General features: G+C 40.4%; 1 long non-coding RNA gene across 2 annotated transcripts in view; it reads right to left on the reverse strand.

The window, feature by feature from the left end:
• LOC116997596 overlaps nucleotides 1-21,215 on the reverse strand; it is a 69,528-nt gene that overhangs the window by 33,510 nt on the left and 14,803 nt on the right. The gene's annotated exons all lie outside the window — the stretch shown is intronic.

A 21,215-nucleotide genomic window follows, 5' to 3' on the forward strand; every position in this document is an offset into this window, starting at 1 on the left:
TGAAGTGGAAACATCAAGTACCAAGTTTGTTCCAAAACAAATTAATTAGTTGTGACACATTTTCTGATCCCATGTCTTTGACTTGTCTCCCGTGACATCTTGGGCTTTTTGACTTGGTTTCCTGGTAGAGAAACAGTCAGTGATCGCAAGTCACAGGATCCCAAAACCCCCCTGAATTTTTTTGTGTGCTGAGAGGAATAACCTTTAGAAAAAAGAAATCCTCTGTTTACTCATGGAGCTTATTCTAAGCAGAAAAAGCAGTGAAGGATATCTGGTGTAGCTGAAACTAATTACAGTACAGTGCGTCTTTTTGAGATTAAACAGTGGCTCATACTAAACAAAGATAGTCTTAAATATTTTGTGAAACCATACTGTCTGATGATGCTTTCCCTGAGTGTCATGGTGGATATTGAGCTCTGGCCATGTGACTCTGACAAAGTCAGCTTAGGCTCCTTTATTTATTACTATTTTTATTTTTCAAAAAATTTTATGTTGAATAGCTCCATTTTGGCTAAAAGAACCAAATTTGAGAGATGGAGAAATGCTGCTTACCAGCACGATAACCTTGTGTGGCAGCAGACTCATGATAAATATGCCATAGATCTAGAAGTTCAGTCTGATACATAGCCTGGACCAAAGGGTTCTCTTGCAGTGTGATGATCTATTGCATTGCCCAGCCAACTGGAGTGGCATTAAAATGAATTATACCAAGCTCCTGGTTTGGAAATTGTCTAGTCCATTATGTTTTAAGTACAGATTTCTTAAAGGGCAGGAGAAACCTTGGAGAGGAAAGAATGAATTGGAAACAAATTGTAACCGTGACATTCTGCCCTCTCTCCTCTCCTTTCCTTGCCATTTTTGGCAATTAGGGCATTATTTCCTCTTTCCTGTCAAGGACTGGTAGGCTTTGAAAAAGGGTTTTCAGTCTTTTGCCTTGTGTTTTGCAAAAAAGGAATGAAAAAGTTGTTTATTCTTCCATGCCTGTACAGATATGTGCTTCCTTTTTCCTGGTACATGTCCTTTGCTTGTTTTCTGATGACGTTTCATAAAGCCAACATAAGAGATGCACCAGTGGGTTGCCTGGGCTAAATCCTTGATAATTTACAACTCTTCCATGATGCCACAAATGACAATGTGTTGTATTGTTCAATCAGGCTCTATGTTCACACATTTCTGGTTATTCACAATAATCACATTTCTGCATGTTCTGGTTCTTCCAGCTGACTCGAGTGTGAAAAGGTCTCCAAGTTTGAATTCATTCTCAGGTTACTAGACAAAGTAATTTTCTCTTATTTTCTTTTAATCTATGCTAATTTTAAATACCCTACTGATTAGTGCACAGTCAATTATGTAGCTACCACAGCTTCTGTATTTCTGCTGTAACTAGAAAACTTTTTAGCAATACCATAAACATTCAGGGTGCATTCTCTGGTAATAGCTCATATTTTTATGACATCAGATAGGATGACTTCCAGAAAAATATTCTGATTTTGGCCTATCCAAGATATACAGTAAGACAGTGCAATTTTGATCCCTTACAGCCTATCTAACCCTGCAAGCCCTGATAATTCAGACAAAGAGCACACATACAGGTCTGAGTGTCACTGCATGAGTTCAGCAATTCACATCATCGTGTGGTCACCATCAGTCTCCTCATCTCCCCCTCACCTTCATTTGGGAATTGAGCTCTTATGAGCACTCACTTTGCATTTTGGTCTCTCTGGCCTCCACTAAAATGTGCAATTCAGTATGGTACTGAGATAGATCATGTGCTAGTCAAGGGTGAGTCACCCTCAATCTTGGATGTGCAAAATTGTTTATGGAGTCTAAATGTGGAGAAGATTCACATCTGTTTCCCCTGAATTCATATCAGTAGGCTTTGGATGCACTGATCAGATATCCAGGAAGGATGGCCAGGTCACTGTGGCTATGATCCTGCATGAAGTTCTTAAAAATGCTTTCCTAAATTTGGATTGTGATGCCTTAGTCACCTGCAACAAATTCAGTTTTATATGATCATAGCTTGGTTGCTTATTTTGACAGATGCCAAAAATATTGGTACAAGTACCCTTTTCTAATAGCTCATATTGCAGTCTGCACCGTTGGATCTGGTTCTCACATGGTTTATGTAAACTTTTCAGAGTGCAATCCCTATGAAGAGATGATCAATTTGTGTAATTTAATAATTACAAATAAAACCATACTTCAGATTTTTCCAGTGTCATGAGCAGCTGTTGATGGATCTACAAGCATTGAGTATCTGTCCATGCCCTCCCAAGGCTCTCTTGGAACTGCTCAGTGATGTTAAGCACTTAAACAGCAGGGATTTTTTGGGAATAGTCCAGCTTGCTCTGGTATTAGGAACCATTTAGCAAATGGTGATAACTAATTTAATTAGGATCAGATGCTGATGCCATTTGTGAAGATGATGCCGTATGGACACAACCCACTGTTCTTTGGCTCTGAAGCATCTTTCTCTGATTTTTGGAGTGCCATGAAATACAAGCACAAACACACTGACAGCAATGCACAGTAAGTGGTTGGAGTATTCGAATATTTGTCATTCAACCAAGGTATTTTATCTACTCAGTTGTCAGATGCCATCAAGACCAGCAGTTTTATATTTCTTAAAAGAATTCATTCCTCAAATGACTGTCTCAAAGTAATCAATGTTCTGAAATTCTTGTCACTTACTGTGCAATTTACACGTTAGGTCTAATTTACACACTTTGAGTGCTCAGAAGATTGGTCTGCAGTGATAGTATATGTCTACTTCTTGTCAGTCAATAGAGGGGTTCTGACTAATTGCTGGTGTTTTTCTGCTGTTGTGGATTATGCCTACATGTTCTCTGGAGCATGACTTCCATCTTCTGTCAGTTCAGGAAAAATATCCTCACTTAATAAGTTGCTTTACAGGTCAAGAAAATCCTGTTTGTATTTTTTGCATCCTACAGTTTGCACAGTTTCCAGCTAAGCTCTGGAGCTCCCTGACACAGGATAACTAAAAGTTTCTGTGGCTTTTGGAAGATGTCACATAAATTAATGGGATCTTTTGTATTATATTCTCTCCATCCAACAATGGTGCTGATGGCAGAGGCCTGATACAGATTGCTGGACTTAATTTGTCAGTCCTGGCAGGAGACATTTTGGATCACAGACTTGATCCAAAGTATGCATTTGACGACAGTTCTATCACTTCCACACATCATGGCTTGTGTTGAAGCACCAGTTGACTCAGCAGCTGTTAAGTTTACTACCAGTGCCTCACATTTAACCACCATCAAAACTGACCATTTGGTGTGGTGATGCACAGAGAGAAGTAACCGAAATACTGCTGACACCTCTAGGTACACTCCTGATGCCCCCTGTTGACCATGACAACGGGATCAGGATTAACTATAACCCTACTATTTTTCTCACATGTTTTTTTCTCTGGTCAGGTTCATTCTTAGTGACCTGGATGTTTATTCCCTTGCATTGTGCTTGTGGACATAACACCTGGCAGTTACATTTATCACACAGCTGGATAATGATTTCTTGTTTGACAGCTGAGGGGCCTTCAGCATTTGCAGATATTATTGTCAGTGCTGGTCCTGGTAAGAAGCATTTTATAGGTAACTGACAGCTTGCACATCTAGGCACATCTTTAGCTGTGATATTAGGTATTTAGCAGGATTTGTGGATTCATAGAATCTGACAGGGACAGCAATGAAAGCATTTCTGCTGGGGTCCTCTTACAGATGAATATCTATGAAGAATATTCCATTTTCTATTCTCTGCAAGTCTGCTGCAGGTAACTCCAGAGGGAGAAAAGGGTCAGAATTCTAAATTTTGCTTGTTGCTGCATCTCTGATTAAAAATGTTCTTGTTGATATACTGCAAATTTGAAATCCCATGAAATCTTGCAATCTTTGTTTGGCGTGGAGGAAGAACTAAGAGAATCTATGCATAAGACTGAGAGAAAACTGACCCCCTGTAAAACGGTTTTTACCCAAGAATTAATTCTTATTTTACTAACCAGCTGAGAGTATATCTATTGTGTAACTGAGTCAATGCTCCATTATTTCAAATATGTAAATGTCCCACTCTGGTCCTCTAAGGAGTTCTCCAGCACAGTTGTGAGAGTTTCACAAGCTCTACTTCCATGGCACACTTCTCCCAGGGTTTTCCTCATCAAGTAGCAACAGAAAAAGAAAGAAAAACCCAAACCTTTAATCTGCTGGTTTCTCATTCCCCCACAGTTCTGTGAATGCAGGAGATATCCTTCTAGAGATACAGTAGCTGAAACAATTAATAAAGTTTTTAACAGTTGTTTTTTTGGTTGTTATGAACAGACACAGACAGCAATCAGTCTCTTAAGTTTTGGGCAGTCTCCTCATTTTTTTTGATGCTGAGATCCTTTAGAAGAGGGGACAGCATTCTGCAGTGTGTCACTGCTGGAGGACTAATGAAAGCTTGTGGCATTTGGCTCTAGCTGTGAGATTTTGCTAGATGGGTTTACTCTTTCTCTCCACATTTGAATGTTTAGTCAAGGAAGGCTTGCTGTTATAAAATTGGTACACTACAAGTACAATCAAGATCCAAGAAACAGAACAGCTTAGGTAGCAGCCACCAATGAGCAGAAATCCATCTTTGTTCACAAAACATGTAAATACTGTGAGAGCAAAACATGGTTTGAAAGGATTGAGAAGAAACAGAGGCAATATAGTATTAGGTAAGAATAGGGTACAAAACACGCCCCATAAACTCCCACATCCCCATTTCTAGAATCATTCTCCTTTTTCCAATCAGAGTTTCCGCACTCATCAATATTCAGAACATGTGGTTTAATAACAAAGACCAGTGTTGTCTGTATTTTGTTTTGTGGGTTTTTTGGTTGGTTGGGGTTTTTTTTTTTTTTCTTTTTCTTTTTTTTTTTTTTTCTAATAAGCAACCTGTAAGGATTTTTTTTTTAATAACAAAACCAGTGCTTAGCCTCAGTCAGAGAGCAAATGTCTCACTATGCTGCAAGTTGCTCAAATCTACAGGAAGACGAACTCCTGCCCTAAGCAGCAGGAGACAACAGGTATGTGCTAGAGAAGAGGAAAGGGTTGGTTTCAGGGCAGGAGCAAATGATGTAAAGACAAGAAAGGGATGCTTTAATTTTTAAAATAAATCTGGGTTGGTTTAAATCTTTTCAGGTGAACAGCACTACCCCAGCATAATGAAACAGGAAACTGCAGTGCTTAACCCTGGAAGATGAGAGATGTACAGACTAAATCCATAATGTTCACAGCAAGCAAGAAATGGCAATAACTTTCTAGCTACGAGTCTAGGATGCTGCTGTCAAAAGCACTGATGACATTTGATGTAGCAAATGAGACTGGAAGGAAAATTCAGAGTCAACATTTGCCCTGGGGCTCCTGACAAGTAGATGTATACTGATGGTCATCAGGATCCCCTGCCAGTGGAAGAGCATGTCTCAGGACATGTTGAAATTGAGTTATCATCGGTTAAATTGAATTGCAAGAAATTGTGTGTGTGTGTGTATGTGCAGTCCTTTGAAGTGGAAGAGCAGATACCCTGCAAGCAGAGAGGAATGAATGAAAACCTGTGGTGTGTTTCTGTGCCTGGTGTTTGGGAACTGGGACCTAGGATTTTCCTTACCAAGCTGAAGACCTCAGTGTGAAAAGGCAAAACATGATCTAGTGAAGATGGAGGCACATAAATACTCCAGAAAATTTCTGAGTGCTGTGAATAGAAGCTTTAGGAAGGAATTGCCTCCACTTGCCCAAGTATTTGTTCCTGTTCCAAAACAGAGTTCCTCTAAGAGTTAGAATTAGAATAACAGGCAGCTTGGCACTTCACTTACAGAGCAGCCACTCAAAGTTCTCCAGGCTCCAAACTGTAAAAACTATTTAATTTCTTGTTCTAAAAAACATATTTAATCCTTGTTTTAATAAAGTTTTCAAATCTTTTATCAGAGCTTTGTTGAACTGGGATTTATTGGTGATACAACATCAGGAAACTTGCAAAGCCCCTTTATTTTTCTGAGCAACTGTTCGAGGGTAAAAGACTGTGAAGGCAAGTATCATTATTTTTGTGTCACTGTCTGTACATGAAATAGAAATTTTAAATCAGATTTTGATCCCATATCTATCTATATCTAGATATATATCTAGATATATGTGTGTGTGTGTATATTTATAGATTTAAAATTTGTATTTATATAATTTGAAGACCTCTTTCTCAACCTGATGAATGTTGTATTTACAAAAATAGATTTAGAACTGAATGAAAAAATATGGCCTCTATTTGTCTCTTTATTTAGAGGAATACACCTGATTTCAATAGAAGTTGCCTCTGATTAAAGCTAGTGAGTGTACCAGAACAGCCTTTATGTATTGGGCTATAGAACAGCAAGCTGAAATCAGCCAAACAAGTTTACTGTTCAAGCTAGGATTTAAAAGTCCTGAAAATCCTATTTATGTAATTTTTATTTCCCTTTAACCCCTTGGCAATAGCTGGTAGGACTCCTGCCATAAGCACTAATGAATTTTGCATTGAATTCTGACTCTTGGCATTTAGGGCTTAATAAAATCTTCTTTTCCTTTATCTGGAAGATTCCTTTTCTGCTAATTGGTGTCAACATCAATCAAGATCAGAAGTGCAACAACACTAGTTTAAAGGCCTTTTGCTCATCTGCTTTATACCCCAAGTAATATGGAGCTGTAGTCAGCTTTCACATAAAAGTGGCAATAAATATCCTTTCACTGTAAAATGCACAAAATTCTTAGAAACTTTGAAAAGTGGTCCTGTTGCTGTAAATTAAAAGCTGCTTTCAGAGGTCTCTCAGTTGCACAAGTGGCATTTTGAGTGAGTGGCTGTGCTAAATACTTTGCGTAGCCTTAGAAGAGCTTCCTCTAGACCTCCAAAAATGTGGACGACACCTTGGAGTTTTTCTTCAGAGGAAGATCCTCTGGAAGGTGAGGGCTGGATCACAGCTCCATGAATGCACATGCCTAATATCATAAGCATTTTTGTGGGAACATGCATTGTTTATGCAAGTTAAATGCATCATTAAAACCTGTAGGGTTGGAAGTATGGTTGCTGATGGGCAGCCCCTTGTTTGCCTTAGAGGTGACTGCCTCTTGGTCTGTGCAAGGCTGGGGCCCTTGGATCCTACTGGATCTGGGGTTTGCCCAGGTCAGAAGAAAGATCCAGGCAATCAAGGACTCTGGATAATCCCTGCAGAGGATGTTTGGTGCTGCACAAGGTGGTGTGTATGTTGGTGAGACAGTGGCTCCTGAGGCAGTCAGCTCCCCCATCCCTGCAGGAACTGGTAGAAGGGTGCAGCAGCCCACCAAATTCAGTTGTAGGGTTGCAATGACTTCTCCTTCTGTCTGCTGAGAGATTTGGAATACTGCTACTTGTCTAGACAAGCCATGAAAGGATGACATCTAAAATAAAAACAGCTGCCCATTACACACAGGCTCTCCTGAGCTCTGATCCTCTCCTGCCTGTCCTGCAACAAGGAACACAGAAGTGTAATCCTTACAGTGGCAAGGGACCACGGCCTCTATCCCCAACAGTAACAAAGGGCAGGTGTGTGTGAGCATAAGGACCAAGCCAAGGGCTGGAGGAATGACTGTGATCTGTGGATGATACAATTCCTCCAAAGCCATCTTCCCCTGGCCCCTGGAACTTGCTATAATAGATAAGGTATCCTAGATACCAAGGTTGAGCCAAATTCCTTAAGAATTTGGTCACTCTCCTAACACTTCGGAAGATAATTGGTTAGAAATTAGTTTGTGTAATTGGTCAGTTCACCTTTAGAACTTCTCACTTAGATTGGATGCTGTTCTTTGTATAAACTTTTATTGGTTGTAGTTTGAACCCTCCCTGAACCTATAAATATAGCTGTCTGCCCTTTGTTCTGAGAGAATCCCTGCTTGACCACCCTTGGCATGAAATAAAGACACTTGTGGAATTCATCAAGTGGGGTCTCCAGTCTTTCTTAGCTGATGAAAATGTGAGTTTTCCGAGAGATAGCTACATGTTAGCACTCTCTGGTCCTGGCAAATACCATCAGGGACCAAAAAAGAAAACCACAGTGACCAAAACTTCTGTGGTAACCCCAGCTCAGGGTTCCCTACCTCCATCACTCCTAGTGCGAGTATGGAGTTGAGAAGGCATGTGGAGATCCCAATGCCTCTGTAGGGCCAGCACAGAAAGCTCCATTGATGAGTCTGGTTGTGTCCTCTGAGAGACTATGCATTGATGAGTAAAATTTGAAGGGAAGAAAAAGATTTTTCTACACAGAGAATCAAAGAAACACAGTAAAAACAGTAATTATTTTCTTTAAAGCAAGGGTAAATGACATGCAGGATATTTCCTGCCTTTCCCATGGCTGAGCTGGGAAAAAAGTACTTTCATACACAGCAGCAGTATGAGACTGAAGTCATTGCTGACAGAGGATCAGGCACAACAAACAGCAATTTCCAGTCCTCCCATGCTACCTTGAGGCTCACACTGCTGCACAGCTCATTGAACTGCAGCATTAGGGTGGCTTAATTTTGTTGCTCAGTGAAGCCTAAATGAAAAATGGGGAGCATGGTACTTTCTTTGTTAGGTGCTACAATGCCCATAAAGTAAGAATATACAAGGGAAGGACAAGCATGTACACGGAATCATAGGATCAGTTAGGTTGGAAAAGATCCTTAAGGTCATTGAATTCAACTGTTAACCCAGCACTGCCAAGTCCACCACTAAACCATGTCCCCAAGTGCCATATCTATATGTCTTTTAAATATCTCCAGGGATGGTGACCCCAGGCCTTCCCTGAGTAGCCTATTCAATTGCTTGACAACCTATGGTGAAGAAAAGTTTCCTAATCTCAAATCTAAACCACCTACGACACAATTTGATGCTATTTCCTTCTGTCCTATCACTTGTTATTTGGTAAAAAAGAGGCTGAACCCATCTGGCCACACTGTCCTGTCAGGGAGCTGTAGAGAGTGATAAGGTCTCTCCTTTTCTCCAGGCTGCACAGCCCCAGCTCTCTCCACTGCCCCTCTCGTTTTTCACTGCCCCTCTCTGGACTTGCCCTGCCCCTCAATGTCCTTTCTGAGCTGAGGGGCCCAAAACTGGACAGAGCACCCAAGGTGTGGCTCACCAGAGCCCAGCACTGAGGGACAATCACTGCCTTGGTCCTGCTGGCCACACTAGCGCTGGCCATGATGCCATTGGACTTCTTGTCCCACCTGGGCACACACATTTGGCTGCTGTTGGCCAGCACCCCCAGGGCCTTTCCTGCTGGGACCTTCCCAGCCACTCTGCCCCCAGCCTGGCGCCCTTCAAGGGGACACAAGGGTGGGACCCAACACTTGGCCTTATTAAACTTCATACAACTGGTCTCATTCCATCCATCCAGCCTGTCCAGATCCCTCTGCAGAACCCTCCCAGCCTCTAACAGACTGACATTCCCACCCAGCTTGCTGTTGTCTGCAAATTTCCAGAGAGTAAATACACTGGCTGCCCTCACCCAGACCATCAGTGAAGGTATTGAGCAGGACTGGGCCCAGCCCTGATCCCTGGGGAAAGGGACTGGATAATAGCAAAAAGCCACATCATGAAAGTCTGAAGTTCCCCATGAGCTAATGGATGCAGTGTTCTTTGTGAATGTCTGTTTATATGCGGGGTTTTTACAGCATCATGGCCACCAGCTGGATGCAGCACCACCCCCCTGGGCCCAGCCACCCAGGCAGCTCTGGACTCTGCAAAGACTGCTCCTGTCCAGGCTGTGGCTCTGACTTTTCCAGGAGGATGGCCTGGGATGCCATTTTGACGCTACTTCATCCCACGGTGCAGTACAAGGCTGTGTCTGGTCAATAGAGCTGGTAAATCTGTTGGTGTCCTGCGGGCCATTGTGCATTTTGAGTAATAGCTGCCTGGGGAGCAGGTTAATGCCAGGCACAGGCTCTGTTTGCTGTAACTCACGTGAATAGCTATGAACAGAAAGGCTGAACGTTGCGATGACAACACATCAATAAGCAAAGCCACTTTCTGCACCTTTTGACATGAATTACCTGTCTTGGATACTGCACTATAATCAGCACTTGCATCACCAGGAGGAAAATAAAGGCCAGCATGACCTTCTGGAGCAATAGGACCTGTTTTCCTGGACTGATGAGAGAGTCATTAGTCTGAAAAGTTACTTGGGCTGTCAGTAACCTGCTCACTGTGTGATGCAGGGCCTTGGCTGAGCCACACCTCTGAGTTTAATTTATCCCTTTTGCACAGGGTGAGTTCTTCAGGGATTTTACAGTAAATGCAGGCATGATGGCTGGGCAGCCTGCAGCACTGCAAGGACAGCACACAGACTTTGTGCAGGATCAAATATGAGCTGTTTGGGGTAGATCACTGGGGCACAGAGGGAGGGAAGAGGGAGGAATAGTTTTGCTGGGATTTCCACCAACCCTCCTGCCCCACCTGGCTGTGTGTACCCCTGGTACCAAGGAAGGAAGCAGCTACAAAAGCAGTGGGACTCATTGTGCATTAGAGGAGCTCTCCTATCAACCACAAAACAGACTATTTTGTCTCCATTCACCTTCTAGGCAGATCAGGACAGTCCTTAATGCTGGTCTTTGCTATTTCCCTCTTCATTTCACACATATTTCAAACAAACAGGGATGACAAAAGCATGCAATTTATTGCAACACACAGTGCTGGTAATTTTGCAGGATCTGAGGCCAGCTGAACAATATGCTGCTGACCTTAAATTGCTCATTCCCTTTTGCTGTTAAGTAAAAGAATAAATCAATGGATAATTCCTTTCTCACACCATACCTTTTCTCCCTCCTCCATTTTTAAAGCCAGACATCAGTCTTTTTTATTTAATCAAGACAATGCAACTAGTGCAAAGAAAATCTTAGTAACAAACCAATAATATGTTTAGTTTCTTTTATAGTGTTAATTAGGTGTGCTTAGTGCCTTTCTGAGAAAGGCAGGATGCTAGCCTTAGAAACTCAGATAATCCTATTGTCAAATATATTTGTTTAATAAAATAGGTTTGTTTCCCTTTTCTTAAAAGGAATTAGCTTAGAGGATTTAGCTTCTCCTCTAAAACCCAAGCTAACCAGAGACTAGCTGGATACCAGTGTATGTTGTGGGCCAATGATTGCAGAATTACCTGCTGCTGTACTTTGAGCAATGTGTGCATCTGCAGCATAGCACAGCCGCTTGAGGAGCTGGGAGAGATGTAAAACCATATTAATCCTTTGTATTCTTGCCTGAAGTTATTGAATCACATGTTATTAGAACAAAATGGGGAAGACTCATTTTTAAAACACAAAATATGAGCAAGGTGCTCCTGCTGCTGTTGAACACACTCTTTGGTAAGTGCAACTTAATTTAGATTTGGAAGTAGCTCAGAGCAACTAGTTTCTTCTTTTGTTTGTACATGTACACTTTCTGAATTGGAGAGTCTGCATTGCAATGTACCTTCAGTGCTTCAAAGAAGTAAAAGGACACAGGAAAAGGGACTGGATAATAGCAAAAAGCCACAACATAAAAGCCTGAAGTTTCCCATGAGCTAATGGAAGCAGTGTTCTTTGTGAATTTGCATAGGCATGTCTGTTTAAATGTGGGTTATTTACAGCATCATGGCCACACTGAGCCTGGCAGCACCTGGGAAGTGGGAGCCTGAAGTGTTTGTTTCCCTCCCTCTCATGCCCAGTAGTGAGGCTGCTCCACGTCCTGCCCGACTTGCTGTGCACAGAACAAAAGGAGCACAGGCAGATAAAAGCAGGCACTTTATCTGAGCTGTCCATATGGGACCAGAATCAGGATTTCCTACCAGCACAGAGAACATTCTAATAGCAGGAAATAAGCCATAGGAATTAAATTATAGATGTATATGCTGGCCTTAGGGGATATCAGCTTGTATCACAGAGTATCCATAACCATTCCCTTTTGTGCTGTTGGGCAGGGGAGGCCAGTTAAGCTGCTCTGTGGCAAATGAACTGTTAATATCTGAGGCACCCTTTAAGAGAAAGAGGCATGAGGGCACTATGTCAATGTATTGTACTGCGATGAAATATGAACTGCAGCAAAAATAGGAAAAAAAATCTGTTTCAGTGAACAATCACATTTTGGAGTGTTTTTATTTTTTTTCCCTCAGTGCTAGAAGTGTAATAAAACAACTGGAAGTCATCAGGAAATAAATTATTTTCTGACTAAGGAGAAAGGTTTTGAGTTTGTTCAGGAAAGCTGAATATCATTCTCATCTCTATTTCAGATGAGCCATGTCACAGAGGCCAGCCATGGTTTGGTTTCTCAACAGGCTGTTTCCTTCAGGGCTATTTAGCCCTTTGATTTCACTAGATATGGAAGCACCTGCAGTCTTCTGAGCCTTTTATCTTGAAAGAAATACAATCAACAACAAAAGTGAATTTAAAAAAAAAGAAAAAGTGCCAACAGGCCAGTTTTGTGAAGCACAGAGCCACAAGGTTAGCAGTCCTTGATAAGCAGTTGGCTAGGAATTGCCACTGCTGATTCATCCAAAGCATGGCAGTGACAATGTTCTCTGTCACAGAATCATAGAATGACTTAGGTTAGAAGGTACCTTAAAGATCAATTGGTTCCAATGCCCCTACCATAAGCAGTGACCTCTTTCATTTGGCCAGCTTGCTCAAAGCCACATCCAGCCTGGCCTTGAACTTCCAGGGATAGGGAGTCCACAACTTTTATGGGCAACCTGTGCCAGTGCCTCACCATCCTCACAGGAAAGGATTTCTGTCTAATATCCATCACTTCATTCTTCTACATGGTCTTCTGCAGAAATTAATTTTACAGAACCAATATCCATCATTTTATTTGTTTTAAATGTATCTGCCATGAAGCTCCCCTTCACTCCTCTCCTTAGTGGTTTCCCTCCTCCTACTATGAGACAGAATGAGTAATTCAGTTTGTGCTGGTTTAAGACTTGTCATCCTGTGCTTTATGACTTAGAATTGGTCTTGCTAGGAAAAAAGCACTGGGAACAGAGACTTATTCTCTGTTCAGAATGACAGCAGGATAGACAGGTGTCATCTCGTGATGACATTTAAAGGTGGACGAGCCCCATGAGTGAGGGAGTTCAGTCTGATGCAATCAGTGTCAACCCTTATGAAGACTATTTTTGTCAACTTTATTTATTCCTTTGAGACATTGCTTTATAATAACAGGAAGACTGTAATTTAAATGGTTATGGAGCGTGGGTGGTTGAATTATTCATTCTTTACAGAAGGCAAACTTCATCAAAATCCAAAAGTGGCCGACCTGCAATATCCTCCCTCTTTCCTTCCCACCTGTTCTGCCCTGAAACACAAAAAGAATACTATGGCTCCTTCAATTAATCTGCAGGGATGGAAAATTAGCATCTTTCCCTTTTATTTAAGGAAGATGCTTCATCCCTGAGACTTTTACAGAGACACCTTAATTAGTCATCTTTCCAAGGTTTCATTTTCGTAAGAAACAATGGGCAGTATTTTGAAGACAGCCTATGTAAAAATGCTGAAGTTTGTTGTAACATGGATCTCTGAAACCTTGAAATAAAGACTTGTGTAAGAAATTTGCAATAGCTTCTACTATTTAAATGCAAATGTGCATACAGAGCCTTGTTCTAGATATCAGTCATTTGATACACCTTGGGTTTTATCCCTGCCCTTAAATACCTGAGACTCCTCCTGAGATGCACATTCTGCACATTCTTAAAAAAACCTCAAACTTCCAAAACAACAAAACCCCCCAACAACATCAAAAAATCCCACAACTGAAAAAACCCAAGAACCAACACATCAATCTTCTCCCAGCTCGTGCATCTAATGTCAATATTCACTGTGCAACATCTGTAAAAATTTGATTCATCCAGGCTGGTCCCTCACCTTATCCAAACAGCCTTTAGGCCACCAGCTGCTGCTGGAGCAGAGGCACATACAGGGGAGTATACTGACCATGGCATGCCAAATGCATTTGCCACAGCAGCAGGTCTCTTTATGTCTCTGTCTCTTCCTCTAGAAATCCTGAATATGTTTAAATATTAAAGCTGGACACATATCAGTGTATCCCCTGTGGAGTCTTTCAGTGAAAATATCCAAAACCCAATAAAATCTGCTGGTCCTTTTGATGTTTGTAAAGTGGTTGCTCACTGAGGTGGCTGAGATGGGAGTCCAATATTAGACTCCCATAAAGATATCTAGAGAGTATTTCCAATAATGCTGATAACTGTAATCTTCTTGCTGGCTACTCCATTCTGCTCACTAGCATACCCTTTACTTTTTTAAAAAAGGCTATTTAGGAGGATTTGTTTGCTTTATTTCTACCTCAATGTAGCATTGATTTTCTTTGTGTCTTAGAGAAATCTTTTAACCAAAAAATACATTGAGGTTACAGAAATCTATTAATTTCCTAGGCAAAACTGATGATATCACTATCTAAGCCAGAATTGTTTCATCTGTACTGTGAAGGGAAAGTGGTTGCTGTCTCAACAGGGTGAAAACTCAGCAATTCTTGCATTTGGAGGTTTTTTTTCCCCTTAATAATGCTGCTCCACTTGCATCTCCCTATGAAAACAAATGGAGGAGGACAGCAGACTTCCAGGTACTTTTCTTGATCACAGACCCAAGCACAGCTGGGAAGAACAGCAACTTCCAAGCCCTTTAGGATTAAGTTAACATGAAAAACAAGCTTACGTGCTTTGCTTCACAAAGCAAACTCTTTCCATGCTCTCAAATCAACACTGGTAAGATACAAGGACAAACGTCCAGCTCCTGCAGAAATATTTATACTTCCATTTAATTTTCACATCAGGCACCAATGCTATTCATGAAGATTAAAAATGGAAGTCAGAAGACAATAGAAGTTCTCAGCCAAATTAGTATTGTCTGTCAGGAAGAACAAACTCTTTCAGCAGCTGCCACATTAACCACTGGCCTCAGTCAGTTTTCCAGTGAGTAGCAGGCACTTTTCCAACTTTCTAATACATACTATTGCCTTGGCAAGGAGTAAATGGGATCTTGCTCCAGGACACTTGTATCCAGAGCATACTTTGACTCCTTGCTGTGTTTGCAGAAATTGCAGGTACACATCATTAATCACAAAGCCTGTCCGATTCTTGAAATATTTAATACAATATTGGAGTGGGTTTGAATTATTTAAAGCAATATGCAAAAGGTTCTCTGTGACATACATGCAGAGATTATTAAGAACCTTGCTAAACAGATTTAAATTGCCAGAACCTCATATCAGCTCCCCATATTCCATAGCCCTAACTCGAGGAGGGAAAGACGCAAAATACTGCTGTCCAACAGCCTCCTGCTTTACCCTAAAATTTACTGCAACTCTTATAAATAAGTGAAATGGTTTTAATCTACCTCATTTGAAACTGCTCAAAACATGACAGGAAAAAATAGCCAGCACATTGCAATTTGGTATTAGTGGAGAATGAAAAAGCGATGAGGTTTTATCTGATCCTCCTGATCCTGTAAATAGGCAGATAGAACATGGGGACAGATTGCCTTCCAAAGTGCTTTGATTTTTTTTTTCCTCCTGTAGAGACCAGAAATGAAAGAGCAACTTCTATAATGAATCTGGTAGTTCTTCAAGATGCATTAAGAGTGAAAAACATTACTTGGGTGTACTTGGGAAGTTCATTCAGCTCCTTAGTCACACAAGTGGACCACAGTCAGATCAGTACAGTGGGTACTCCAGGAAACAAATAGCAGAGCTGGACATCAAAATGTGACTTCAGCTTAGCCTCATAAGTAGTTTAGCCCACATTTAAACAGTGACTTTGTGACCATGAGATTATTTTTGGGTTATGGTTATGCTTCCCACTGGTCCCAAGGTCCTCACACACATTATAAAGAATGAGCTGGGAAAAACATTCTGAACCCTAGAGAAGGGAGAAGTGGCTGAGTAATTCTAATTGTCAAGATAATCAGTTCCTACATCCTTCCTCCTCCTCCTCTTTTCTTACCTAGCCCATTTACTAGGGAAGATGGAGACCAGCTCCTTAAAGGCCCTTGAGGACAGGTGCTTATACATTCAGGATCCTACAGAAGTGAGCATGCCAGGTGACCCCAATCTGAGCTGCTGTCTCAGTTTGATGATGCCTTCAGGCACATTAGCAGACACACTCTGGTTATTTTGTTGAAACTTTTCATCCCAGCCAAGCAGGTGGACTGAAATTTCCTACATAATTTTCCCCTTTAAGCTTCACACAGAGAAGCTGAGATTCTCCTCCAGAGCTGCAGTTCTTTGTGCAAGTGTGCCCATACATCTTTAGCCTGGCCCAACAGGGACCTGGACATGAAGGAATAATTTTCCATGGAATATTATTTTCCCTCTAAGTAATTTATCTCTGAAAAAAGCCCAGTTTTCCCTGAAAACTACATAATATTTTCCCATTGTTAACCTTAAAATACTGCAATTAAATGGTGAAGAAGGGCAGAAGAGGGATTACTGACATGTATTTTTTTAGGCAAGTAATCACAATGGAAGCATTCACTTTTCCACTCATTTTGAGATGGCCATGAACCCATTATATAGCCAACTCTAACACACCAGGGTAATATATGATGGTGAATCATCTTAGTTTATCCATTCAGCTTGCCCTGTGAGTTTACAAGGGCTGGAAATCTATTTGCTTTTCACCTCGTTTAGCCTTGATTTAAAGGTGTGACAGGAACTAAGGGGATGCCACAGTTCAGTGTCTCTGTGTGGAGTAAAGCCTGTCACACATTGCTCCTGGGATTTCTGCTGCAGCATGGACATGGGGGTGTGACCCCACGTGCATAAGGGACAAAGGCAAACACACAGCTCTGTGCCTGACAACAAGGCAGGAACAAAACAATCAGGATTTTGCCCACTCCTCTGTCCAGTGGTTTAATTATTGGAGACACTGACACTGTATGAGGCAGATTCTGCCCTGTACACATTTTGGTCATTCATTCAGCACCACATCCTCTTTAATTCATGTGCATCCAAAATTACAACATAAAAGTTGACCAACCAGTGCCTTGTCTATCCTGAAGACAATGTTATCACACCACAGGCACAGCTGGCTCATATTTCTTTCTTTCTTTTTTCAGTGTTGCCCATAATCTTTAATTCAACCAGTTTTAAAACCAGGTGACATTGTTGTCATTTTATGTCTTGACTGGTTAAAAAGGCCTTTATGAATACATTATTTTTGTTTCATGGACATCCATTCTCATCACTTGATTCCTTTGAAATCAGTTTTGTGTTTGTAGAACTTAAGAGCTGTGTACTTAATCTAAACAGCCTTACAAAGATTTTCAATTAGACATTTATGTTAATTCAGAGCCTACAATATCCACCATAAAATTGTTTTAAGGGTAATATAGCCTTTCAAAGGCAAAATATTTTTAGTTCATATTTTCCTCAACTTCCGGATAACTTTAATTGTCTGCTTTTTTAAAAAGAAATGTGTTTGGTTTTTCTATGCAACATTATTTTTTTTCCACAGAGCCTTCTTTGATGTGCACAAAACCAATAATACAGAGATAACTATCTTGTGCCATTATCGTGGCACTTCAAGACTTCTTTGAATTATTTGTGGTGCAGTAGGGATTAGAAGACTCTCAGTGTGTATATGAACATCTTTCATTTAATTCACACAGAACTAGTTCTTTTTATTAAACACTTTCAATAAGAGGCCACCATCACAAAGAGGAAAAAGGCTTCCCAGCTTTTATTGTACCTGCAAATTTTGTACCCTGCTGCAGCTCAGGGTGTGTTTTCTTTTGCATCATGGATTCCTTTGTAAAGCAAAATATTTAGGGTGAAATTCTGACATCTTATTCACAGTCTTCAATAGTAACTTCTTCCACTGAAATCAATAAGACTACTCAAAGGATGAAAAGTTACATAATATGCTGGAGGTGGGTAGAACCTGATCCCTCAGAATTTATCTGCATTTCTTTTCCTTTTAACCTGCTCAACCAAGCTGGATGAAAACAGCAGTAAAGCAGAGCTTCAGCCCATGTGAAAATGCTGTTGTTACAGGAGAGCAGGAATCAAAACCAAACTACAGTCCCTGTAAAGGGAAGGATGGAGAAATAGAAAGGGAAATAATTACAGTAAAAAAGCCAATTTAGTTATCAAAAATCTGCAAAATTCAAATGAAGCAATTGGTTTTTTGAAAAACAAGAAAGCAAATTTTACTGCAGTCAATTGCACAGTGTCATTCAGGATGGAAAAAGATTGTTAGAGTGAGAAGTCTGATAAAGTTATGGCGACCTGAAGCTTTTACTTGATGGTTTATTAATAACACAAGTATTTTAGGATAGATATCCTAACAGGCACACTTACCTACCTCAACTGATGAGTTATTATTGTGGTTTTGCCCAAAGCAAATATGCTGAGGAAAGAGGCTACACACTGAACTTGTCAATACTGGAAGTGCTGGTGTCCCTTGAGGATCTCTAACTTACACAATTTCTTTCTCTGCTCTGATGCCCGAAGGATTTTTTCCAACAAATCACAGCACTTCCTCTACAAGGTGTTGTATCCTGGATGCAGTCAGCCTCACAGACCACATGTCCCAGAGACCAGAAACCCACAAAAGAGCAGCAGATTTCCCACAGGCCACTCTCAGTGTAGGAGTTCACAGGCAACTCTAAGAATGTTTTGTCCTGCTCTTTTCTCAGATGAGTTGGAAGGAAGAAAAAAGTGGTTAAGAGACCTTAACAGAGAGGAGGTAGTGACAGCCCAGCTTGGGGAGCCAGGGATTCTGTTCACTTGAAGATATGCTGAAAGAAATAAGCCATGGCTCCCTTCATTTAAATTTATTTATTTATCTTATTATTTTAATGGGAACATGTCACATTAATTATGTAGAGGGAGAGAAAACTTGCAAACTCCAGCAGACCACTGTGTATAGAGTAACATGGTACTGTGCTTGATTTTGTTATATGGATGAGACAGATGGAAGAGCTCATGCAAGCCTTGTGTGTATTCCTTTGGTAGAGAGAACAGGAATGTTTGAAACATCCATAGATTTAGCCATCTCTCCTAACATTAATCTGGATTTGGGCTGCAGGAGGGGATTGGAGGAGTTCTGGTCCCTTCTGACCAGGCTGATTGCTCTGGTAATCTCATACTTCCCACTTAGCTGCTTGTGTATCTCAGTGGTCTCATCTTAACACATGAATTTAGAAATTTTGTTTTCAGGTAGTAAAGCCCCTGATACAGCTGTGGTTGATGACTGTGTCTGCTAAGCTAAGTTACAATATAAATAAATAATGCTGAGCTGTAAAATTGTGTCTGACACCAAGAAGGCTGACAAAATGGGAATGTTTTTGTCTTCAGGAATTAGCATAAGAAAGTTGGGGATATGCATCAAGTTGATGCTGCTAAATTTCCACAAAAAGCCTGAATTCCATGTGGGAGGATCCTGGGGATTGTAATTAAGATCAATGACTTTTCATTTTTATGAATATGGATCCAAATCACACTGGGAAAATTAGCTTGTTGTGTTCTCAGTGCTCCAGTTTTCTTTACAGAAAGTAGGGAAGGTAAAACTTCATTTTTCCAATTTTTTGTTTCTTCATTTTAGTGAGCATGTCAGGGCAGGAGCCAGAGACAGAGTTTAGAAAAATTTGCAAAAAGAGTCATGACAACAGACTTGCTTTTCAGTTTGTTTATTCTTTATTGCTACAGATTTAATATAACCAAGCAGTGTTATAGAAGTGGGGCTTCTGCTTTTGATCAGAATCCAGAAATACTGAGTTGTGATAAGAAGTTAATAAAAAAGGACAGATTAATTGTACTCTGAAAATGGTTTGATGAGCACTTGTTGAAATTCTGAACAAGGGTGCAGCCAATACTTTTTTAACCTTGACTAATTCATCCATCCCTTTCTGGAAAATTCAGTCTATTGTATCATTCAGCACAAGGGAACAGAAGGGTTTTCCATGATCTATGTAATAATCAGTGTTTTCACCACTTTATCTTGCCTTTCACACAGCAAAGATGTGCATTCCCTAGGTGCCAGATGTTTACACCACCGAGTAGGTGAAATGTAGAAGAGAAAGATGTCATTTTGATGACTCTCTTTATAGCATATTCCTACCAGTGCTCATTCCAGAATTTGGGATGGCAGTAGTAAATAATGCTGAGTACTCCTATAGCACAGAACACATTCAAAATTAAATTTTAGTAGTAGTAGATGAAGAGATCTCTGAAAAAGTGAATGTGTACCGAAGGGAGGAAGTTAAAACTTGACTGTGATAAAACTGTGTCAAGCCAAGAAGTGTTCCCTGGGGAGTGACTCTGAGCTAGAAAAATAATAAAAAATGCTTCTGTGAGTAGGTAAAACGAGATTTCTAAATGGACTCCAGGGAAATTATTGTGGGGGAAAAGGTAATTGTTTAATTTCTCACTACAGATCAACTTAAATTCTAATTTGGGTAAATATTGAAATTCAAGGGAGACCTTGGAAAAATTTAATAGTTATTATACTTATCTGTGAAGATTAAGATACTTGCTATCCAAGCTGACACTGCAGAGCTGTTGAGGTAGTACAGAGAGGTGGAGGTAGTTTTCTCTTCCTGATGTTTCAGAACAGATTGAAATTTCAGATTGGAGGAGCCTTGGTCTGAAGGCCATATTCATAAGAGCTCTAGCATTGTAGTTTTGAGGAAATACAGATAATTTTTGAGCCAAAGTCATTGTCTGTCATTTAAAGTAAAAGTTCAAAGAAAAAAACCCCATACTATCAATATTTTGATTGTTTATATTGTGCCACTGTAAAGATAATTTACTTGTGTTCCCTAACCTATTCCTCCTGGCATAAGATACTGGATGCCAGAGGCAAAACTTTTTTCCCCAGACCATGCAGAGCAAAACTCTGTTGTATGAACCTACCAACATAGAGAAAAATGAGTTGCAAACTAGTGGAATTAAACACAACATGTTAAATATACATTTTGGAACATAAGGGATGAAAAGATAAATATTAAAAGACATCCCAATAATAGCAATACATAAAATTTCTGATGATTCTCTGTGTATTTTTAGAAAGCAGTGCATTGCTGTGGTATGCAACTGAAATATCACCCAGTGAGACTTCAGCATAATTAAGCAATGATTAATCAATACTTAACTAAAGAAATTAAGCTCAGGAGAAACAATTAATTGAAGTTAAGTGAACTTTGACAGCTCATATTAAA

Source organism: Catharus ustulatus, chromosome 1, assembly GCF_009819885.2.
Source record: "Catharus ustulatus isolate bCatUst1 chromosome 1, bCatUst1.pri.v2, whole genome shotgun sequence".
Lineage (NCBI taxonomy): Eukaryota > Metazoa > Chordata > Aves > Passeriformes > Turdidae > Catharus > Catharus ustulatus.